Source organism: Malurus melanocephalus, unplaced genomic scaffold, assembly GCF_030028575.1.
Source record: "Malurus melanocephalus ecotype Western Australia unplaced genomic scaffold, MMel_1.1 scaffold_563, whole genome shotgun sequence".
NCBI classification, from domain to species: Eukaryota; Metazoa; Chordata; class Aves; order Passeriformes; family Maluridae; genus Malurus; species Malurus melanocephalus.
This window is the reverse complement of record NW_026623795.1, coordinates 285349-307204: the sequence shown is the minus strand read 5'-3', so window position 1 is coordinate 307204 and position 21856 is coordinate 285349. Positions and strand designations below refer to the sequence as shown.

The following is a 21856-nucleotide window of genomic DNA, read 5'->3' as shown; positions in this document are numbered from 1 at the left end:
GATTCTTAAACTCATAGTTTTCAGACGTCAGAGCAGCAATATAGAAGCAACACTCAGAATCCCACTGAAGAAAAACTTCAGTCCTCATCCCCTGATACAGAGCAGTAACATCCCAGAGATCAGGTTTTCTCTGCAATGAAGGCCTTTTTCCAGCCCTTTGAGGCAACAATGTATAGCAGAGGCAGCTGAAGATTTTCGAAGAGTTGTTTAAGATGTATGAGTTGAAATAAAGAGAGGTTTGTGATCAGCTCTAGAGTTACAACAGTGCACTGCCCCCATGCTGCTGGGGCAGCCTACTGGTAGATGCATGTGACCCCTTTAGAGTCTGTGGAGATCAATTCCATACCAGGTAACTGCCTCCATCTTCTATAAAGATGACACGAGATTAGCCAAGTGAGGAAACAATTCCAGTGTCCTCTCCATCAGAGCAGAGCCACATATCCTGACCCAAAACCCTACGGAAATGTCAAAGGGCAGGTTAGACTTGGACAGACGATGGAGGACAACTGGCCACACATGGGGTGGAGATGCACAAACTAGGAAAGAAGAGCTCTTGCAACATATAGGGACAAATTCCTAACAAGTGCTAAGATTGCACCTAGTACCAAAACCACGAGGATGTTGATGAAACAGAAGATGAAACTGTCCAAAGCAGCTGGAGGACCTCCATAGCTCAACCCCACATGAAAGGCTCCTAGTACCAGAAATGAGACCAGAGGTAGGAAGAACTCCAGATCTATAAGATATGGTTGCAGTGGCTGGGGAATCTGCCAGCACTCACTTTCAGAGTAATAAAACCTGCATAGGTTGGAAGTTCACTGACAATGCAATCAGGCTGAAGAGGCATTCACTGACAAAGGTCAGCTTCCCAACAGAAGGAAAAGGACCATTAGACAAGTGTTGAACACCTTCGCATGTCTGGAATGACAGATTACACTCCCCAATCAAAGAGCAGGAAGAAGGATACTTGTCATCAAAAACCATGAGCAAACAGGCCTGTGGTGTTTAACCAAACATACAGACATCAGTGCGGTATCCTCAAACAAGGACACTGATGTAATGAGATATTTGAAATTTGGTGTAAAGAGAGCAACAGGAAATGTACAGGATTAAGTACGTAGGGTAGGCAGAATAACTCATAATTCACTGAAGAATTTATATCAAAGTCTGAAACTATTTGACTGTTTCAACTATGGTGATAATACTGGATGCAATACAACAAGACAGCTGTTACAAGATCGGAAGATATGATAATACTAATAATAGACTTCTACTGTAGCAATGTTGATTAGGCACATTGAAGAATAATCCTGTGATCATATTTTTGTAGAGGAATCAAAGACTGCTGTGGGAAACATGTTAGTTTTGGGAAGAGAAGAAACTTTTGATTCATTCTTTAACAAAAAAGTTTAAATCCTCACAGAATCCATYTGGAAACCACAGCAGGGGAAAGAAAGTAAACTTATCCACAAATACTTCAGAAAGCGTAAATTGAAACCAGCACACTAAGCAGCAAAAGGTAAGTTACTTCTTGAATTATTCAAAATTAATTTTTTTCCTTAAACCTTACTTTCCTTCAGCTGGAAACACAGTTTGAGTAACTACATTCAAAACAAACCTTTTATCGTATTAATGAAAAGTACAAAGTTGCAGGGCCCATAAACAGTTTTGAGTACAAAAGCAGCACCCAAACTCAGACTGTTCTAGAACTGCAAGAATTTGCCTGCTCTATAAACCAAACACAGTGGCTTCTGGTCCACAACCTTGTCTTTACATGGTAGTTTGAACATCTGACTCAGATTGAGGGTAAGAAGACCATGAAACAAGGAAACAAAACTACCGACATCAGACAGCACATCCTTCTCTGCCCCCACTCCCTCCCCCAAGATAAAATTATTTTTCTAGCTAAAAAAATCTCCTGATTCCTCAAGGCTGATCTTTTGCTTAGCAGTACTATTCAATCCCTATAAATGCATAAACAACTGTAGTACCCTTATTTTCACATTCAATTACAAAACTTAAAGCACATTGAAGAGTTCTTCCAAAAAAGTCTTCCCTGAAGGCAGGGCAGGAACCTGTTCAGAATAATTTTCCWTTAGTTTAAGTCAATCACAGAATCAACTGCTGAGAAATATTTATGAACTTTGCTTTCATTGTTGTTTTGACATATTAAAACTTGTTTCTACTTGCCCTTAAACCTAGTCATGCAACAAAAGTTAAAGATTCCATTTTGATTCAACAGTAACTCAACAAACCAGAAGTCTTACCTCTTTCAAGAGCTTACTTTCTGCAGAAAATAGGCAATTTCAATATACCAAGACTTAGCAAGACTAAGATCCTAAATATGTAAAGAATGATGCATTACCTTACAGTATGGTAGCTGATAGTGTCAAAATTTGAAACACAGGTAGCTAAGCAAACTTTGATTCAACTGATGCTAAAGAAGCTCCAAGAAAAATAAAAGTAGTTTTGATAATGAGTAGAGAAATGAGAAAGTACATTAAAGTTGCAGATATCAAAGTGTACATGTGTGYATACAAGTCTGTTTACTCAGTACTCTGGACATTCACATAACCAGAGAGCATATAGCAATTCAAMTATCTTTAAAGCAAATTTTCACTTTAGTAATCAACATTTTCATGAGCAAGTTGACCAGTTTCAAATACAGCTTCACATTCATTTAGAGTCCTGAAAGCATTCTGCATAAAAAGAGAGGTATTCCTAATGATCAGCTACAATGTAGAAAATCTGTAACCTAGATGAACATTGCTCCTCAAAGAGCTGACATTCTGTAACTCTCCATATACYAATATGCTCATTAAGTTTATGAAATATGTTCATTAAGCTTATGAAAACACTTCTGGGTGATGAGAAATTCTTTTGCTTAAGATTTGCTGTAGAAGGCTGAATGAAAAATTAACCTCAGTCCAGCATCTCCTCCATGGGGGGGGTGGGTAGCAGATGCACAGACGCAACACTTGCCCTCGCTGAGAACACACTGTTCCTGGCAAGTAGTGACTTGAGAATTCGCTAAACTAAATACTAATAAACTTGCTTTGACTTTGTCTGACATCAAGCATTATGCATGCCTGGCCTCCACAACACGCAACAGGGCAGTGGCAAACAGTTCAGCTGTTTTTTGTGCCTTCAGTAGAGCTCAGCTTGGCTAATTTCAGTTGCGCACCTCAAGTGCTTACACACAGCAGAGGAAGTCCTCACTATGTGAGCTCGTAAGTTTTCCCCTTCTTCAACAGATGTAAGAGCTTGGGGTAACAGTAGTACCACTTGGAGATAGGAAAAAAAAAAAAAAAAAAAAAAAAAAAAAGGAAAGAAGCTTGGCAAGTAGATTCTATTAAAAAAGGAGGTACTGACTGCTAGCAGCCCCAGATCCAGAAGAAATACGCTACAACGTATAGAACTGGGCTCAGAGCAAGATCTTGTCACTTCTACTGACCAAGAAGAGGTGTCCAGGGGTATGCTGTTAAAAGGCAGGGGGACAGTGACTCGTTCAGTGCAAGGTAAACAGGAATCAAAACCAGATCAATTACAACATATAATTCAACCCACAGGTTGAAAAATTGTTACAGCAATTCAAATTATTACAGCCACACAAAGTTTGTGTTAGTGCCACAATGCAGACAGTAATAATAATTAACACTTTTTYTGGTACCCCATCTGGAACTTGATCCTTTCAAGCAAATGACTATGCAGCATTTGCTCAAAACCATCAGCTATGTTTGTCCCCCTGTGTGAAGGGGGACATGGGATCAGGAATGAATCTGAAAGGAGAGGATGTGCCCAAACATGCAGGGAGGCAGTCTAGAAATGCTCTAATTAACCGAACATGCTTTGACACCAGACAAAATGCAGCATCAGCATTCCAGCAGAAAACTGTATTACATGGTCATGATTATSACAGTCCCTGAAATCCAAAATCATACATGGCATTTCATATGTTAACCCATTACACCACAACCAGTTTACTTGACCACAGCCTGGAACACAACACAATCACAAAAGTATGACTTTTTCACCATATAAACCTGAAAGCAGAAATGGCATCATCCAGAAGGGAGTCTATAGCAACCAGGCCTCCTCCCAACATGCTGCCCACTGTCACTCAAATGTGCTGCATAAAAAGGTGCTGGAAAAACACACAATGGTAATGCTGCATTTATTCAGAATTGCAGATTTTGAAGCTCTCTGTCCACCTCAGTAATATCACATCCTAATGTGAACTGGACTATTGCCAAGTTAATTCAAACTATTATAGACAAGGTAGGTAAAGCTCCTATAACTACTGCACCCAAACATTTATAACACTACAAGTACAATCTGCTCCTAAAAGTAAATTACATTAAGTGCTCATATGCTAATGGCATTGCTTGCTTAAGAATACACAGTATTAACAGTGAGTGTACTAYGAAAGTGTTTATAAAAGAACAAAAAAAGAAAAACAACAAATCACCAMACCAAAAACAAATCCACTCCAGAGGGTAGCTAAGCAATATCTGAAAGCTTTAGCCAAAACCATTTTAGAAGTCAGAAACCATGCTAGACACTTGCTGCAGTAAACAGAAATAATGTGCAAGTTACGTTCGCAAGCTATCACAGAGGCATGTTTTACTGAAGGAGTAGTGTCACTTCCAGAGACATAAACCACCAGGTTTTGCCTTCTACTTGGCTATTTGCTTCAAGACTGAAACAGCAGCGTAACGTAAAAGTTATAGTAAACAACTGAATTTTAATCAGTTAACATCTTGCCTCTAAGATACAGAAGAAGTGAAGTAGAATGGCAGTTCTACTGCAGAAATCAGACGTCCCTAAATTGTGCAAGAGGTGTTGGCATCCATAAGATGCTCAAACCATGACCCMCCACCACACTACCCCAAAAGTTAGACTAACAGGTGATCCTAACAGGCACATCAACCCTAATAGTTTATCCTAGCAATGTGTAAATAGTTATGAGACACCAATGCTAGCACTTTCCCCAAACTCACAGCCCTCCAGTGATTCACTCCTCAAAGCACTGGTTCAGTGAAAAGTTTCAATGTCATTCAGACCCTTCTTTTCCTTGCCCATAGTCATTGCTTTCCTAAGATGAGAAGAACTTATCTATTTAATTGCTTATACACCCTGGCCATTGTTCTTGTCCCATCTTTAAGGATGTTAGGTTATTCTCTCTATTTTCAGTTTCAGTCTATTTTTARGTATATAATACACAGGCAATCCAATGGATTTATACAGTGTCTTAAAAACACAGTTCTTCCTTTAATAACTGACAACTTTTGAATTTTATTGTAAGATAAGTTTTAGGAGAAGTCTTTATTCAGAAGTGGAAGACTGGCCCAATGATTTTTTTTAAAAGAAGCAAAAAGCCCATCTTTTACTTAGATAACCAATATACTTAACAAGGTTTTCAAAGCATTGTGCCATACACAACTGTACACAAGGTCAGTTATATACTTAGTTATAATTTGTTTATCCATTACCATCATAAACAAAGCCTGTGCATGTTTTCCATGAGATTAATACTCAGCCTATTCCTCTTCAGGAACTTGCAAGAATTCCATTAAGTTCTTTCTTACTGAGAAATTAGACATCACATTTTCAGAAAGATAGTTCAGGAATTTTTTTTTGGCTATTTTATCACAACTAAATCATTCAGCAATAGCATATGTCCTTTTACAAGGAAGGATAAACTTTCAGTTTAAAAGAAAGTAAGGAGTTTGAACCTGAAAAAACAAACAGTACATTTATTATGGCACTTCCTTGGAAGGTCAAGGCTCAGGTCCTTTTTGAAAGACTCGATTGAATAGGAAAGCACAAACAAGACTGCTACTGTCAGAGCCCAGTGTTCAATAATCTCATCAGTGTTCAAGTTATTTGCCTAGATAGGGATTATAAACACAGCTCACCTTCTTTGTTTCCTGGTATTCTGCTGAAATTGATTTTGTCCACTGCTACCATTTTAAAGGGTGCATTCACACTTTTTGGTATCCTGAAGCTTTGAAACAGTACTTGAACTGAACTCTTGAACCTATGAAACAGTAGGCCAGGATTATTCATGGGAATTTTCCCCCTAAGACTGAAATATTATCAGCGTAGGAAGAAAGGTAGCAATAATTATGAAGAACAAAAATACTTTGGGAACTCCTGCTGGGTCTATCCCGACACTCACATAGAGCAAATACAGTTTGTGCGCCTCAAGAACACCCTCTAGTTTCTACTCTTCAGATACCCAGCAATTTTCCTGACATCTCTCATCCTACATTTTTGATCATGATTTCCCATTCTCAGATGAAATTTCAGTCATCAGAACCTTGCTGCCCATTTTTCTTTAAATCAACTTCGAACAGTCAAAGTAGAAACTSTTCCAAACTAATAGGTCAGTCCTCCTACTAATACTTCTCTGCATGATATGTTTCTCTTTCTTTACAGAGCTGTCATCCCCTTTACTTGCCCTWTGTTCCTCTCTTGCTTCTTATCCTAGCTAAGTCAAATCTAATAAAGAAACAGGGAAGGGAAGTGCAGGGAAGTACACAGGGAAGCAGTGCAGAATAGTCATTACACCCTAGATTCTCAAAACAAATAGCAAAATGCTTTTGCTGGCGGCTTTATGGCTCTTGGTTTGTTTTTTTTTTTTTGTTGTTGTTTGTTTGTTTTTGTGGGTTTTTATTTTTTTTTTAATTTGGGGTTTAAATGTCCTGAGTATTTACTAAATAATATTTAAGTGAAGACTGTCTGCTGCTAATCTCCTCTTGACTGACAAGTACAAATCTTTCACAAAACAGCAAGTACAAGACACAGAAATACTCTGCAGAAGTAGCACCACACTGCAAGGGTGAAATGCCAGTTGTAACCCTGGGAAAAAATAAATGGTTGTTGCTTCTTAATGAGAATCATTGAGATTCTTAATGAGAATCAAGTTGAGCCACAACTTGATCAGAGGASAAAAAGCTTTAAGCACTACCACAATGTGCCAGGGAGCACACACTGAGAGCTCTTAAGGTTATGTGCTAACTTGAAACTTTCCATGCTCCTGAACGTTTTATGAAGCATCTGTGCCCACAGCCCTAGTGTGAGTACTRTATAACTTACAGCTGAAATTATCAGTATTCCTAGTATGGTGACTCTATCAATGGAATCAAGCCAGTTAAGGACACAGAAAGACTCATCTGCTCCCATGCGTTGAATGTCCTTTAGATCTTCACCTAAAACTCAGAAGCCTTTCAGCAACTGGCTATATTTATCACAGACACATGATATGGACTAGTTTACAGAGCATTTGGAGTACTCTCAACATAACCTGTAGTGAAGCAAGATACAGTAAGTATAGCAGTATTATTTACCTCTAGTGGAATATTCTGTGCAAAGAATCTATAACTTAATTTATTTGAAAAAGCAGATAAAAATGATCTTTAATGACTGAAAGAGCAGCATCTTTGCCTCGCTATTCCTCTGCAGTAGAAATTGAAGAAYGAGTCAATATGCTTAGGATTTCTCACATTAACCAAGACGAAAATCTAATCAGCTTGCATTTTTTGCAGACTCAAAAATTTGTTTGTTGTGCAGAAGTGGTCATTCATTCAGTAAAGACTACAGTCAGCCAAGAACAGCTTCCACTGACTCTACATGAAATTCTACCACTGAGTTTGGACTGGACTTTTGCACAGCAACAGCATCACAGCAGAATTTAATTCTGAAGATGCTGCATTTGCCAGTTAAAGAGCTTTTAGACTTAAAAAATATTTAAGGCTACTGATTCTACGTAGTGAAAAGAAAATTTAACAAAACTGCAGTACACTGGTTACAGGAAATAATATTTTGGTAGCCAAATCGGAAGCAGCACCAACCCAATGATTAGAAGTCCTAAAGGTGTAATGGTTGTTGAGGATTTTCAGCAAGTATTGTTGGACAGGAGTTTAAATCCCAACCGTTTTGCCAGTATTTCACCTTCAGTGTTGTACAACTGGGATCTGGAGCGAGGGGGCAATTCACAACCGTTGTTCCAAATGTTGCAGTCTCAGGCAAAAATAACCCAAATAAAACACGTTCGGTTTATATTCACAATAGAACCTTGTTATTTTTCCTACAAAGGAAACTGTTTCTCACAGTGAGATCAGTCCTGATATAAGAGTTTTATTCTTTCTACATTTTTTGGTTTTTTCCCTTGTGGACCCAATAGACAAAAGCCTGTGAATCCAAGAGCGACCAGCTCTGTAAAGCTAAATACAGCACAGCACCTTTGCAACAGACAAATTGCAAGAAATATATCATGGCAGTTTTGCAGAGCTGCTTCAAAAAAAAAAATAAAAAGGGGAGCAGCGTGGTTTATGCAACACTGTGGGGTAGCAGGCCGCAGTCAGCGCTCTCTGGAAAGCACGAGCTCACTATGCTGCTTGACACAGCTGACAACAGGCTGCCTGCAGCCTGAAATTCCACAAGGGCTGAAATTCCACCAGGACCTTTAGGGTGAAGGACTGCAGAGAASGGCAAGCTGGGTACATATTGCTTGAAAGGCTGCCAGGGCAAGACTACCCAAGTGATCTCCCTGAGAGGCATCCAGACATGCAGGCCGCCATTCATGCCCTGCAGTTTCCCCTTGGCTCTTGGGATGGGGCTCCATTTGAGCCCTGAACAGCACTCCTGGAGAGGGRTGTTCTGCATCTGTGAGGCAACAGCAGGACTCAGAGCTCCTGCACAGAAATCATTCTGTCAGTCCCTCTAAGATCCCACAAGAAAGCTGTAATCTAGAAAAGAATAATAAATTTCTTCCTTAAAACTCAAGTGATGCAAATCTATTCTTTTAATACTTTTCTTTAATCAACTTGCCTCATGTCAAGCATAAAATCCACATGGTGCTTATTACAGACTACATTTGTTTTACAGCATAGCCAACTGTCTACTAAAACTTTAATCAGAGAGCTGAAGGATGCTATAACTTCAAATGTAAACTCCTCCGTAAGTTCTCCCCATTCAACTAATMGCTGACAGGACAACTTCCCACAAGAGAAAAGTGTATAAACATCATCACCACATCACTGCAGACACCCTGGAACTACAGTTACATGGGAACATTAACTTTGATTGCAACTCAAGACTGACCAAAATAAATGCCACAAGCAGGGACAGAAGTGTTACATATCCAGTGCCACATCCATACTTGATGCTCCCCACGGAGTTTCAGCTTCTGTACAGACTTCCATTAGATGAGAGAAATGCACAGCTAGAGGACATTGCACACACTGGCAGAGTACTGTCTCTGTGCTACCAAGTGAAAAAGCAACCCTCTGGTTTTATAATAAACTAGATCATAAACCTTGAGTTACTGATAACATAACAGGGCCTCATGATTTAACAGGCAAAAACTGCCTCTCTCTTCCTCTGGCTAGTTTTTTGAGCGTCAGCTTTGTCATTTTTACAAGGACTGATCACACATTACTTAAGCCATACGGCACCCTCAGTCAGGTAATTCACCTGTATACATGGATTGGTCCCCTGCAGCCATTAGGACTTGGTGCCATGTATAGACTACCCAGTGTGCAATACAACTCACCCCACATTTAACCTTTCTGGCTTTGCCTCCACTGGTTTTATAAGCCYGATGGAGCAAAACTGCATACAGGCAGTGACAGCAGCATGATGATTTAGAGGCCACCATTCTGATCTGGTACACTTCTAAGCAATCATTCTACAGACATCCAGTCTTCTTAGCAGCAACCTATACAATACCACTTATCAAGCCAAAAYGTATTTAAGAAATTCAAATTTGCAGCAGTAAATAACTGGAAGAAYACCAATAAAGCTTTTCATTAGGGCTTTCTAAAAAAGTCTTGAGAGGGAAAAAATTTCTGCAACTTCTATAGATTCTGCACGGGGACAGGCAAAGATTATATTTAAATTATACTTTCATATTCTTACAGTCAAAACCCAAAACTTCCYTGGCTCAAAGCTGTAGAAAGCACCAGGATTCAAAGCATCACTATGCACAAGTTTCTCCCATGCTGCACTTTCCAGTATTCATAGAAGGACACAATACATACCCCATCATTAACTGAGGCAGAATATTCTGGATTTACGTTGGTCACAGACCTTTATTATTTAGTCCTGCTAAGTTCCGGCACCAAATGGCAGCTTCTGGGTCAGTCGTTTAAGAGTACAGAAAGTCACAGAACTATTATTAGAGGCAAGGATCAGAGGCAAGTCAGAAATACTTTGATATGGCAAATATTTCACCACTCTGCAGTGCAGGTGGAAAGCTCCTTCAAAGGCCTAATACAAAGAAGCATACTTGAGGAACTTCATACACCTGATGTTAGTTTGGAACACAGACAAGAAACTCCAGCATTTCAKCTTAAAGAAGCAGGAAAACAATTCTTGCACATGGCCATGTATTTGGGCTCACATTGCATTGGCAGGGGGTGCTAGGGAATGAGGAAGAAATACTGTTGGAAAAAAAATAAACAAAAAACTGTTGCTCAGGTACCTCTAAAAGTCAATTAAACTTGCACAACCAAATACTACTCTGTGAAGGGTGACCAATTTCCTTTTGAAAGCAATCTCAGTTTATTTAAGTTTGCATGAGAGAATTATTTCCTCTACCAGCAGCAAGTTTAACAAAGCTTGTAAACAATACTGCAGGTTCTAAAAGTCCATGTGAAAATCCACCAATTCACAATGCACACATGAAGATCCTCATGTYCTGCTCAATCAGGACTCAGCATGCACAACTTGTTGATACAACGTCTCTAGTAACTGAAATCCCAGAATGCTGGAGCAGCSTGCATTGAGAAGGGTTGCCTATACAAGGGAGAAAAAAACCCCAACAAAACAAAAATCTCAAACCACAACACACACACAGTACTGAGCAATCTTAGAAAACGAATAGGGGAGAAAGTTATTAAGCTTCTCCTGGCTAGGCAAAAACATAGCCCTAACTGCCAAAACCTGAGCAAAAAAAGTTGAGCTGAGCAGAACATCCAGGAGAATCCACAAGACCCACTGGATCTCTCACTTCTGTTTCTTTACTTTTAGAGAGTATTTAACAGTGCTTTTTCCCTCTTTCATCAGGTATTGGGGGATGCTCCTGGAAGAGGAGGCTGTTTCTACCTTGAYGTTTTCCCTTCAAATCCACCACTGGAGTGCTGTTTTCTCTGAGCCAAATTAAACATACCAGAGGTGCTTTCACAAACCATTTGGGTAGTATAAATGTCAACTGCAAGAAATTAATGCTGCATTAGGAACTTTCTCCAGAGGAAATTGCCTCACAAGAAGCAGTGGCAGAAGGGATTGGCACCTGGAAACCACTTGCTTCAGTCCTCTGGCAAGTCCAGCAACAGCCAAGCCTTCAGGATTGCAAAACAGTATTTGGTGGTTAGGCTTAAAAACATTCAAAAGTTTGCTGAAAGAAGTAACAAGGAACAGTATCTKCAAAATAGTTCTAGGAATATACTGGGCACAATAAGCTTCCTTGTGCTGAATTTCTTCCATCTACAAGGAAAATCCTGGTCAAAACTATGTATGCCACAAGTCAGAAGGGAGTACAATACCCAGGGACTGGGACAGTCATCACACAGGAGGTCAAGGTTCAATCTGTGAGCAAATACCAAGTACTCAAGTTGGTCCTACTCTTCTGATCCTACAAATGACAGACTGACTGATGCCCTGAGAACTTAATTTCAAAGTACTTAATTTTCTGCCCACTGATAAGGGTTTAAAAAAAATCCATTTTTTTAAATCAGAAAGGAGAAAAATGGGTCTTGTTGAATGACCCCATGACAGGTAAACAACCTCTATTGAGGCATATATATTAGTCTAAAAATCAAATTGTGTGTAAGACAATCAAGCCTTCCACCGCAGAAGTTGTTGGACTGAGTCCTTTGACTATTTTCTTCACAAAACATTGTAATACAGAGAATGGCACGTGTGATAGGTAGCAAAAGCAACTGTTTTCATAATAGTAAACTGTACTAAAGTCTCCTGAACTGTTTCATAAAATCTTTCTCTCCCCACCCAAGGCAGAAGTAAGAGCAACTGCCTGTTTAAACTTCCAGTTTCTAGAGGTTTTAAGTTCTACCAGTCTACCACTCGCCTCTTAGTAGTGGCACCAAAACTGGTGGTCTTCCCCATCRTGTCCCTGAACTCCAAGATCCCATATCAAGATTGAGAATTTGGGGTTTTCAATTATTCCCATCCATATTTCAAATTAGAAGTTGGCCACTAACAAATTTAAGTCCTATGGACAAATTACACTCATTCTCAAAAATTRTTTAGGTATACAAACCTGCCATTCCATGTACTATAAAGAAACTGTATTTTCACATAGCAGGTGGTAATACAAGCCAAATCCAAGCCAAACACATGCTATAGCAGAGAAGCTGGAARCTATATAAGTATGTTTTCTATCTCCAATATACTTGGGAGATTCCCACAGACTCCACTAAAGAGCAAAGAACCTTACACATAATGTGACATTCACACACCAACAAACCAGAGGTCTTAAGTACAGTAATCTTTGATAACACAAGAACACTGCTGCCATGAGTGCCTTCTCCTGTTCAATTCTGTGCACCAGCTTACCAACGAGTTTTTACATCTTCATCCTATCACATGGCTCAGTTAATTTGCACATAACGGTCTGAACACAAGAAACACCACTATCAKACTGTGCTTACTTCAACAAGCTTGCTCAGCATTAGATTCCACAGAAGTAAAATGGAATAAACCTCAGTATTAAGGTTTATTTGTATGTCAGTACCTGTTTGTTTGCTCATATGACCACACAGCAGAGAATACATTTTAAAAGCTATTTGACAAAGCAATCACAAGTCTTATYGCAGCCCCTGATTCAGTGCAATAATACACTGGAGCTTGCTGTTAGGTTGACTTGATGAATTACATACCTATCTCTATCATACTCTTTGACATAAAATGTAACTCATTTATAGTCTACAAGGAGAAAATACTACTCCAATATTTAACTAGAAAATACTCAATCGTTAAATAACACCCAATATATTTACTAAGATCCCTGGTAAGTTTTCAACATACAGTATGTATGTACATCAACAGTTAGACCAATGAATAATTCGGATCCCAAACCAACTACAGGTGAATTGATTCTATTCTGAATCAAACTATGTAATAACAAAGCCAAAGTCATGCTTTGCTAACTGAAACCACAGCACCAAAACCAAGACCAGAAGTCCATATTTGCAAAGACTTACCCCACGGCCTGAGCAGATTCATCTTGTGTGTACCTAGGTCAATACATTCAAAATGTTAACTATGGAAGGGGAAACCAAGTATCAACTTAGAGAACATTCCTGTGGTCTCACCACCAGACTTCTCTCAAAATGAGGCTGCCAAGTTTCATGTATCTCATATTACATGAACCACAAGAGTTTGACAGCCCTGGCATGACATCCCAGCTCTTTGCCAATACACACAGAGCCAGCTGAGTCCAGGAAAGCTGACAGATTCTCCAACACAAGAGGAACCACCTAACCAAATTTAACAACCAAGCAGATGCAGCTATCACAACTGCACTCTCACTGGAACAGTAACAACTACAAAGAGAATCATCAGGATGGTGGGACACACCAATACCAGACTCTCCTGACTGCAGGCTGCCATGTCTTCCTCACAGTTAGAATAAATCCCAACAAGTGCACACACACTAGATGCCTGGGAAAAAAACCCCAMAAGTTCTAATCAACTTAGAAAGAAAAATAAAGGCCCTTTCTGGGAAACAGTGTCTGGATAAAAGTCCCCACTCAGAGCAGAACCACAAAGCTGGCCTTCAGACTACTGACTTGGGAGTGGCAGGTGGGGGGAAGAGTTAGAGGTGAGTGAGAGTCACAAGAACACTTTTTGCTTAATCACCTACCATATTCAGAAAGAAACAAGATGCCAATACTGTCACACTTATTTATAAAGAATATATACAGAGAAATACCAGTCACTAGCTGCTTCTAACAGAAGGTACTTGCAGACTTTCAGATATTGGTTAAATGCTTTAGTGGCAACAGTTTTATTTCTTATACAGAACAAAACTGAGCCACTGTATTGATGCAAACACAAATCACCTGCACTAACTAAAGCCCCCTGGGTAAATCAAAGTCAAGTTGAAAGCCGGAAGTCAGGAGGCCTCTTCCAAGACAGATGGGCACATTTGCTTTTCAAGGACATGAATGTGTTGCCACAGACAGCCTCATCTACAGCAGAGTGACCAGGAACAGAATATACATGAATCATACAATTGGTCCCTTTTCCCCACAGATGAAAGCCCATTTCCAGCCACCAAYTGGTACTATGCAATCACTTCAGACCCCACTGCTCCCTCAGATCACAGTAGGGAAAAGAAAATTTGTGGACCCCACCACTSTCTCCATAGCCTGCACTCCCCTTCACTTCATCTGCTGAGAAAATGATCAGACTAGGGGGAGAAATGAAAAGCAGCACATTAGTGAACTGTGACAATGGTTTCCCCTTTTCTGTTTGAAAAACGCATCTGTGCTTACTTACAGAAAAGAATATAGGTCAGAGTCCACAGCAGTTCTGTTAAACATTTAAGCAGATTCAGCTYAATGCACTTGCCCAGAACTTTAGGCTGGAGATGTTAGCCCACGGTGCTATGGGCGAAATCTGCCTGGCTGCGAGGGACACCTGACACTGAGCACCAGCTTCCACTCTGACTGTTTAAGTGTATTAGACACTGTTCCTCACATGCACACACTTGCCTGCATGCACTCTTCACCTTTTAGCATCAATAAGATAAAGACATTATATTAAGAAAAATCTTAAGCTTTTTGGGAAAAAATGTTGCTGTCCTACTCTATGACAACAGAAAGCCACAGATGAAGATGTGAGGTATCAAAATGCAGGCACAAAACTAATACCTCCTCTACCATTTCAGGTTTAGAATAGGAGAACACTGAAAATAGTATCTGTTCTTAAAAGGTTGTTAGATAGCCTAAAAAATAGCATCATAAATTTAAGATATTATCACTGTACTACAGTCCTTCAAAAGTTACTTCTGGGATCTTTTTAGAAATAATCACTACTTTTATCTAACAAAGACCCATAAGCAGACTGCTGTATCCAGCCTTTCCTCCTGCACAGTTTGGGATTTTTTAGCTTTCTTCCTGAAACAAATCACAGTAGCGCTAAWGTTAAGGTGTAGCTGTTGCTACTTGCTTGTTTGACAAAACCTCTGAACCACTAAAGGATTGAGGCAGCAAGAGGCAGCCAGCCCACTGGCTGTGAGTAAAAAAATGCATTAAAACTGTGAGTTTTTACACAGTCACTGATTTGCTTGCCCAGATATTGAACTCTGTCCATAAACACTGCATGCTTGTTTGTAGGTTAAGTTAATCCTGCCTACAAACTGTRCATTTATTAAATTCAATAATACATTCAAGTCAGTAACTGTATTGGCTTGAATAAATTTTGAAATAGTAATTTCCTYTTTTTTTTTTTTTTACCATTCTAGGTTTAAAAGTCTTCCCCCTTCCACAAAGAGAAACAAATTACATTTCCTTTATCACTTTGAAAGGTTGCATTGATATTTCCTTTTAATTCAGAAATCAAATACTGACAGATCCTGTTTCAGTATTTTGTATCAGCTAAAGATAGCAGGATCAGAAAAGATTAGACAGACAGAAAAGGAATACCTTGGCATGCAAAGATCAATGATTAAAGATCACTTCAAATACTGACAATACCAAAAAAGCCACTAAGTAGAGGCCGTTTATCATCCCCAACTCTCCATTTTAAGAACTGGAACTTGACTCTAGTTCCTAAACTTATAATAGAAAATGGCATATTAACTAGTTTGCCAACACATCTACCAGCCTTCCAGGAAATACTGTGTCAGCAACATATGTAAACTACTTGAAGGAGGTTTTTTGGTACTTGTCTCCCAGCCTGGTGTGTTTTTACCCTTAACTGTGGAAGCCACTAATACTTCTTGTTTTAGCTGTCAAATTTAAAACATTAGGGAACATTAAATCAATCACAATATTGCTTATCATTCAATACAAGCCACCAAACCCCACTAAAAATACTACCACCTTCTAYATAATTTTTACAACTAGAAGATTTACTTTGAACCACATTTAAGCAAACAGCTTCAGAAAATACAAATAATCTTTTCAACCTCAAAGCAGTGAAGAATAAACTGTAAGTGCCACATATGAGAGCATATTTCTGTATTTACATAATAGACAACTTCAAGTAATTAATCTGGAAAGTTATTTGGTGTATAACAGTATCTAACACTAGGGCACAGAGGAAAGAAACACACACCCCACGAACTAGTTATGATAGTCAAAGCACAAGCCTTTTAAAAGAGACAAGTTGAGAARGCTGAGTTAGATTAGTCATCAAAAGCTCTTCTCAGAGGCATACAGAAAAGCACAAGCGATCAGTAAGAACAAGGGAAGAAGAAAAACCAAACCAAAACAAAACCACAGAAGCCAGACTACTGGGAGTCCTCTCACAAGATTTCAACTTTCAGAGACCAGTTCAGCCATGCAGCAATAAAAGATTCAGGCTGATGAATTTTCAGCACTGCATCAAAAGCTCCCTACATGCTACTAACACATCAAGAGAGCAAGTTTGACAAGGACTTCACAAATTCGACAAATAATATTTGTAAAGAGGTCTTATCCATAACACTTCAGATCTTATCCACAGTGAGGTACAAAATCTCCGCTAATAAAGTAAACACAGTTCTGCCTGGCCAGGTCTGAAGTAAGAGGAAGATGGACTTAGTCAACTCACTCTTTTGCAACTGAGGAACTCGCAAGGCTTTAAAACCACAAACTGCTGTTTTCATAAATCTGTGGGTCACCAMAGCACGGATACAGAGTCAGGCTACAAAGTTACTTCAAAGCAACTGCTGTGCTTTGGAGTTCCCGCAGCCCAGTGCCATCAATGCTGCCTGAACATGTCTCTCCACAAGGAGCCGGGTGCTCAGAGTGTGCAGAACATGGCAAAACATTGACCCTATGCTGTAGAGAAACACACACACAATCCATGGGTTTCCCCCACCATCACTGTCCTACCCCCATTCATCCCTACAACACACAGCTATTCTGGCAGAGAATTTTATACTGAAAAGTCTGCAGAGCAGCTTGGATAAATTGAATCTTAGCCTACCTTCAGAAAGCCTGAGGAAAGAACAGTTGTTTAGAAAAGTCATGTTGCAACATGTCAAATGATTATTCACTTTTGCCCTATGGACTAACAGTTCTCSCTCACTTTTTCTAAGTGACATAAACCAGTCTCTGAATTCCTGTCTGCTACAGGCAAGGAAAGATGAATATGGTGCTTCCAAAGAACTGAAGACTTTCCTTTACTCAATTAGTTTAACCACATTATAGAATTGACCTGGAAGTGTATAACTTGCTGCTACATCTATTTACTTTAGGCTTCTAAATTAATTCAGCATTGCAGGAAAAGTGGGAAGAAAGAAAGATGGAAAACTAGAATACACCAGTTATGTGAAACAGTGGTAAAGTTATTTTCACCCTCTGAAAATATTTCTTTCCTCAGGGTATAAATGAGTTCCAATAAATAGAAACAAGCATATTTTAACAAAGTTAATTTAAATGTGAAATTATCATAGTTAYATTAAACTCCACTGTAACATATTCATCATTTAAATTAAGCCATTTGAATGCTATATGCTCACTGACTATGTTTTAAACACAGACAAACCACTATCTTTGGGTACACAAACTCTGAGTTGAAAAGTTAAACATTTCAGAATAATTTATCTTTYTGAATGAGAACTTTCTCTGCATTAATTTAATTAATTCAGTTCAGTGACTGGATTTTGAAGCATGAGAAATTAAGCCAATTGAAATCTCTTAAAATATCACAATATCAAACACTTTTTTAWATAAAAACCCTCTAATATTTCAGAAGAAAGTAGTTATGAATCTAAGATACCCACTGCATAATGTCCATCCAGTAGGTCATACAGAAGTATTACAAGAAATTATAGKTACCTTTAATTATAACTGGGAATAGACAATGCACCATTACACTCATTTTTTTGCCTACAGAGAAATAGCAATGAATGGTGCTAAACGAATAAAATAATTGCTCTTGGAACAGGAAACTGTTTCAGCTATCCCATGTTCCTAGATGGCAATCCTTCTATAACAATGAGCTTTGAAGCATTTAAGTTCTTCAAGGTATCAAATTAATTTGGCAAATCCAGGTTTCTTTCTGCCTTGCAAAACTTAGGTGGATAGCAATAGGCTTTCAACTGCATCTAACACACAGCATCCTACAGCTCCACAGAGTTACCAGTGGAAGCATATGGTACTGGAAGAGCCAAGACTTTGGCACTGAGATCCCATTTCACAGCCTCAAGTACTGACTACCAGTTCATTGTGCTTACCATCTGAAAAACACTGCACCAGAAAACTAACAGAAAAGTAGAGAGCAGAGCACCTGCAGAATAGAAATAGCTATCTGCAAGCTATAATCATGAAGGCTAAGAGAAGGCATCAGGGTATCCTAATTAGAGCCTTCCATCACCTAAAGGGAGCCTACCAGAAAGATGGAAACTATTTACAAGAGCATATAGYGACAGGACAAGGGGGAATGGTTACAAACTGAAAGACAGTAGATTCAGATTACATATCAGGAAGAAATTACTTACTGTGAGKGTGGTGTGGCACTGGAACAGACTGCCCAGAGATGTTGTGGATGCCCCATGCCTAAAAGCATTCAAGGCTAGGTTGGATGGGGCTCTGAGCAACCCGGTCTAATGGAATGTATCCCTGCCTATGCCAGGGGGGTTGGAACTAGATGACCTTTAAGGTCCCTTCCAACTCAGGCCATTCCATGATTCTATGATCTGTCAGAGGAAAAAAAACACGTAAACATGAACTCATAAGGAACAAAAGCAGTAAGTATACATCTGTTGACTAGGAGGATACTCAGTCTGAAGAACCTGACCCTCAGCACCATAAGCAATCTGCACTGAGAATCACTGGGTGGTAAACCCTGCTGCTACTCAGCTGGCACAAAGGACAAGGCAGAATATGTTAACCATCACCATCTAACAACCATGTGTTAACACCACCCCCAAAACAAAAGCAGCACCAGCTGAAGCTTGCATGCACCGGTCCTTTCTCCCCTGCTGTGGCAAGCCTGCCATCACCTCATCATGATGCGACTTTCCTTGGTCCTCAGTTTAAGCTATTATGGCATGATTATGACTGTAGGGATTTCTTAAAAGCTGCTCTTTAAGGTTAGTCAATATTGAGTTCTGGACTTATGTTTCTATTTCATTTTACCTATAAAAATCTCCCTCGTGGAGACTAACATACTTTAACTCTATTTAAGTACAGCCCAAACATCTCCTGAAAAAAAAAAAAGGGGGGGGGGGGGATTGCCAACCATCCATCTTCTCTCCTCCTCTTCCCTTCAGAACAGATCCAAACTTATCTTCCACTTGACCCATCCATTCATATTTTGTAAACTGATTAAATCTGCAATCTGAGTGCTTTCCTGAACAGTTTTTTTTTTAATTTCTTGCCTACCACTTTTGACTGCTAGAGTCTTTTCCCTATGGAAAAGATTTCCAAAGACTAATGATGTTAAAGAGAGCTGCTGGAGCAAGTTGACTTCACACAGCAGCATTAGACACAGATCACTGTAATCTTCTGAGAGTTAAGCTGACAGTTTGAATACATTGTTCTCCTTCATCTAATTTAACATGCAAGTAGAAAAGAGACTTTTTCTTCAGTAGTAAGATTTAAAATTTTCATCTTAAAAACTCCTACTAAAATTTTTCTAGCCGAGGTATTTAATGTGTTATTTCTTGAATGAAACACAGAATGTCCTTTTATTATCCATCTTTAAAGCACTCAAAAGTAAACTTTTCTTTGTTGATGCTACCATTAACTCTGAACCACCAGCAGGAAGAGGCTGGTCAACCAAAGGCAGTCTGTCTGTCCTCCCTTCCTGAAATGGCCCGTGAAACAGTTATTTAAGCAGAAATTTTTCTTCATTTATAAGGAAATCACTAAATACATTAAACTATCATAAAATTGCCTGTGGCTATTGACACAGATGATGGAAGAAAGTAAATAGTTCATACCTGTTTTAGAATTGTTGCACTCATACTGCTGACAGGAGGATGCCTTTTGATAGYGTGTAGATTTCCTAACCATTTCCAACCCCTCTTTGGCTCACGTAAATCACATCATAGTATSCGATGCATGAATTCTGCTAGCCATTTGAAGTATCAATCCTTTCTTTAGGATGCAAACATGAGCTCAAACACCTAACATTAGCCCAAACAACTTCTCTTCTGTGCTGCAATACAAATGCCACACAACTTAATCATTGAGTTAAACAAAATCCTAGCTTGCCTGGGAAGTTGTCGTAACTTCAAATACTTCTTTCATAGGCTCGAASTTACAGGATTTACAATTATTTTCATTAAGAATTCTAAATTGAGAGATTTCACATCTATACATACTGAAAAATTCACACACTTGTTTAACTTGAACATGAGATTTGTATAAGAACACAAGATGAGGAAAGAAAATTGTCTTCCCTGTCCAACYAGGCTTACCTTAGCATGCCTTGTACACTGCTTCATTCTCTCAGCTACAAAGAACATGCAGTCACCAGTCCAGAATGTGAAGAAAATGAGAAAAATCATTGGGGTACTTGGCAGAAAACCTGGATTTGCATCATCTGGCACAAGAGGCAGGTAACACTYGCCTGAGTAGGATGCTTTTACAAAATTCCTGGCAACCTTAAGATCAGAATCAGAGATGCAGTCTCAAGGCCAAAGCTTCCACCTCTTTTCCAGAAACTGGCAATCCAGTCCCCTGGATTAAAGAAGACAGCCCTAGAGATGTGAAGAACGCCAGGTGCACTTGCTCTTGGCTTTCTTCTTTAACTTCTTCCATTTCCAGCCATAAGATTTGAGACTCCCTAAGCTTGAGCTTCACATGCATCAGACCTTTGCTTAATCCTTATGTTCTAACCCAAACAAAGATAACTAAAAATAAATTCATCTGAATTCAGAAGTTAGCTCATTTTCAACAAGTTTACAATTCCTTCATGCAGATCGGTATCCTTTAGGACTATTTTTACTACCCTAAACTAGAACTTGTTTATACTGGACTTTGACCCACAGGTGAGTGCTATCATTTAGCCTAAGAACTTCTGTAAAAAGTTCTGAATAACCTCCATAAAAATKGCCCTCAACTAAATAGAAATAAATTGGATCGATATCCCTTCTTTAGGATACCCTTGTTTAGGATTAGCATTAAATTATAAACTTTCAATTTACCAGATAACTGCTTTATTGAGTATTTATTTTTTGGCTATGCAGGGAACTGTTTGAGTTTCAGGGCTAAGCACATTCTGTTCCACTAAAATGGCAACTTGCCAAATCCATTTAAATATTTAAACATTAACCTCAAAGTCACTGGTTTGCAGAAAGGCAGCCGTTAATCCACAGAGATTAAATTTTTCTCTAGGCAGTGTCATTGAGTACAAAGGCCATTTTGCCTTTTTCTGTAAGTGATTTCTGGAAGAGCTGAAGAGTGTGAAAAAAATACTTCTTCACAAAAGTRGACAGACACACATTATTTGATATCTTCCCCTGCTGACAATAGAAATTCATCTTCTGCATTTAAAAATGTTATTCTTTTGCATTAGTAAACCCAAAAACTTTGGAAGAGTTCATAGGCAAGTTTTCGTGCTGTTATTCTACGTCAAACCCGGCTGCCAAACAGTAGTTCTATACTGACAGCTACAAGTCAAAATAAGGTAAGCTTTAAATATTTATGTGACAATAAAAAAAAAA

At 39.0% G+C, this 21856-nt stretch overlaps 1 protein-coding gene across 5 annotated transcripts in view; it reads right to left on the bottom strand.

Annotated features, from left to right (window-relative positions):
* The window catches only part of MTUS1 (microtubule associated scaffold protein 1), a 119841-nt gene that overhangs the window by 86323 nt on the left and 11662 nt on the right, over positions 1-21856 (bottom strand). The window lies entirely within an intron of this gene.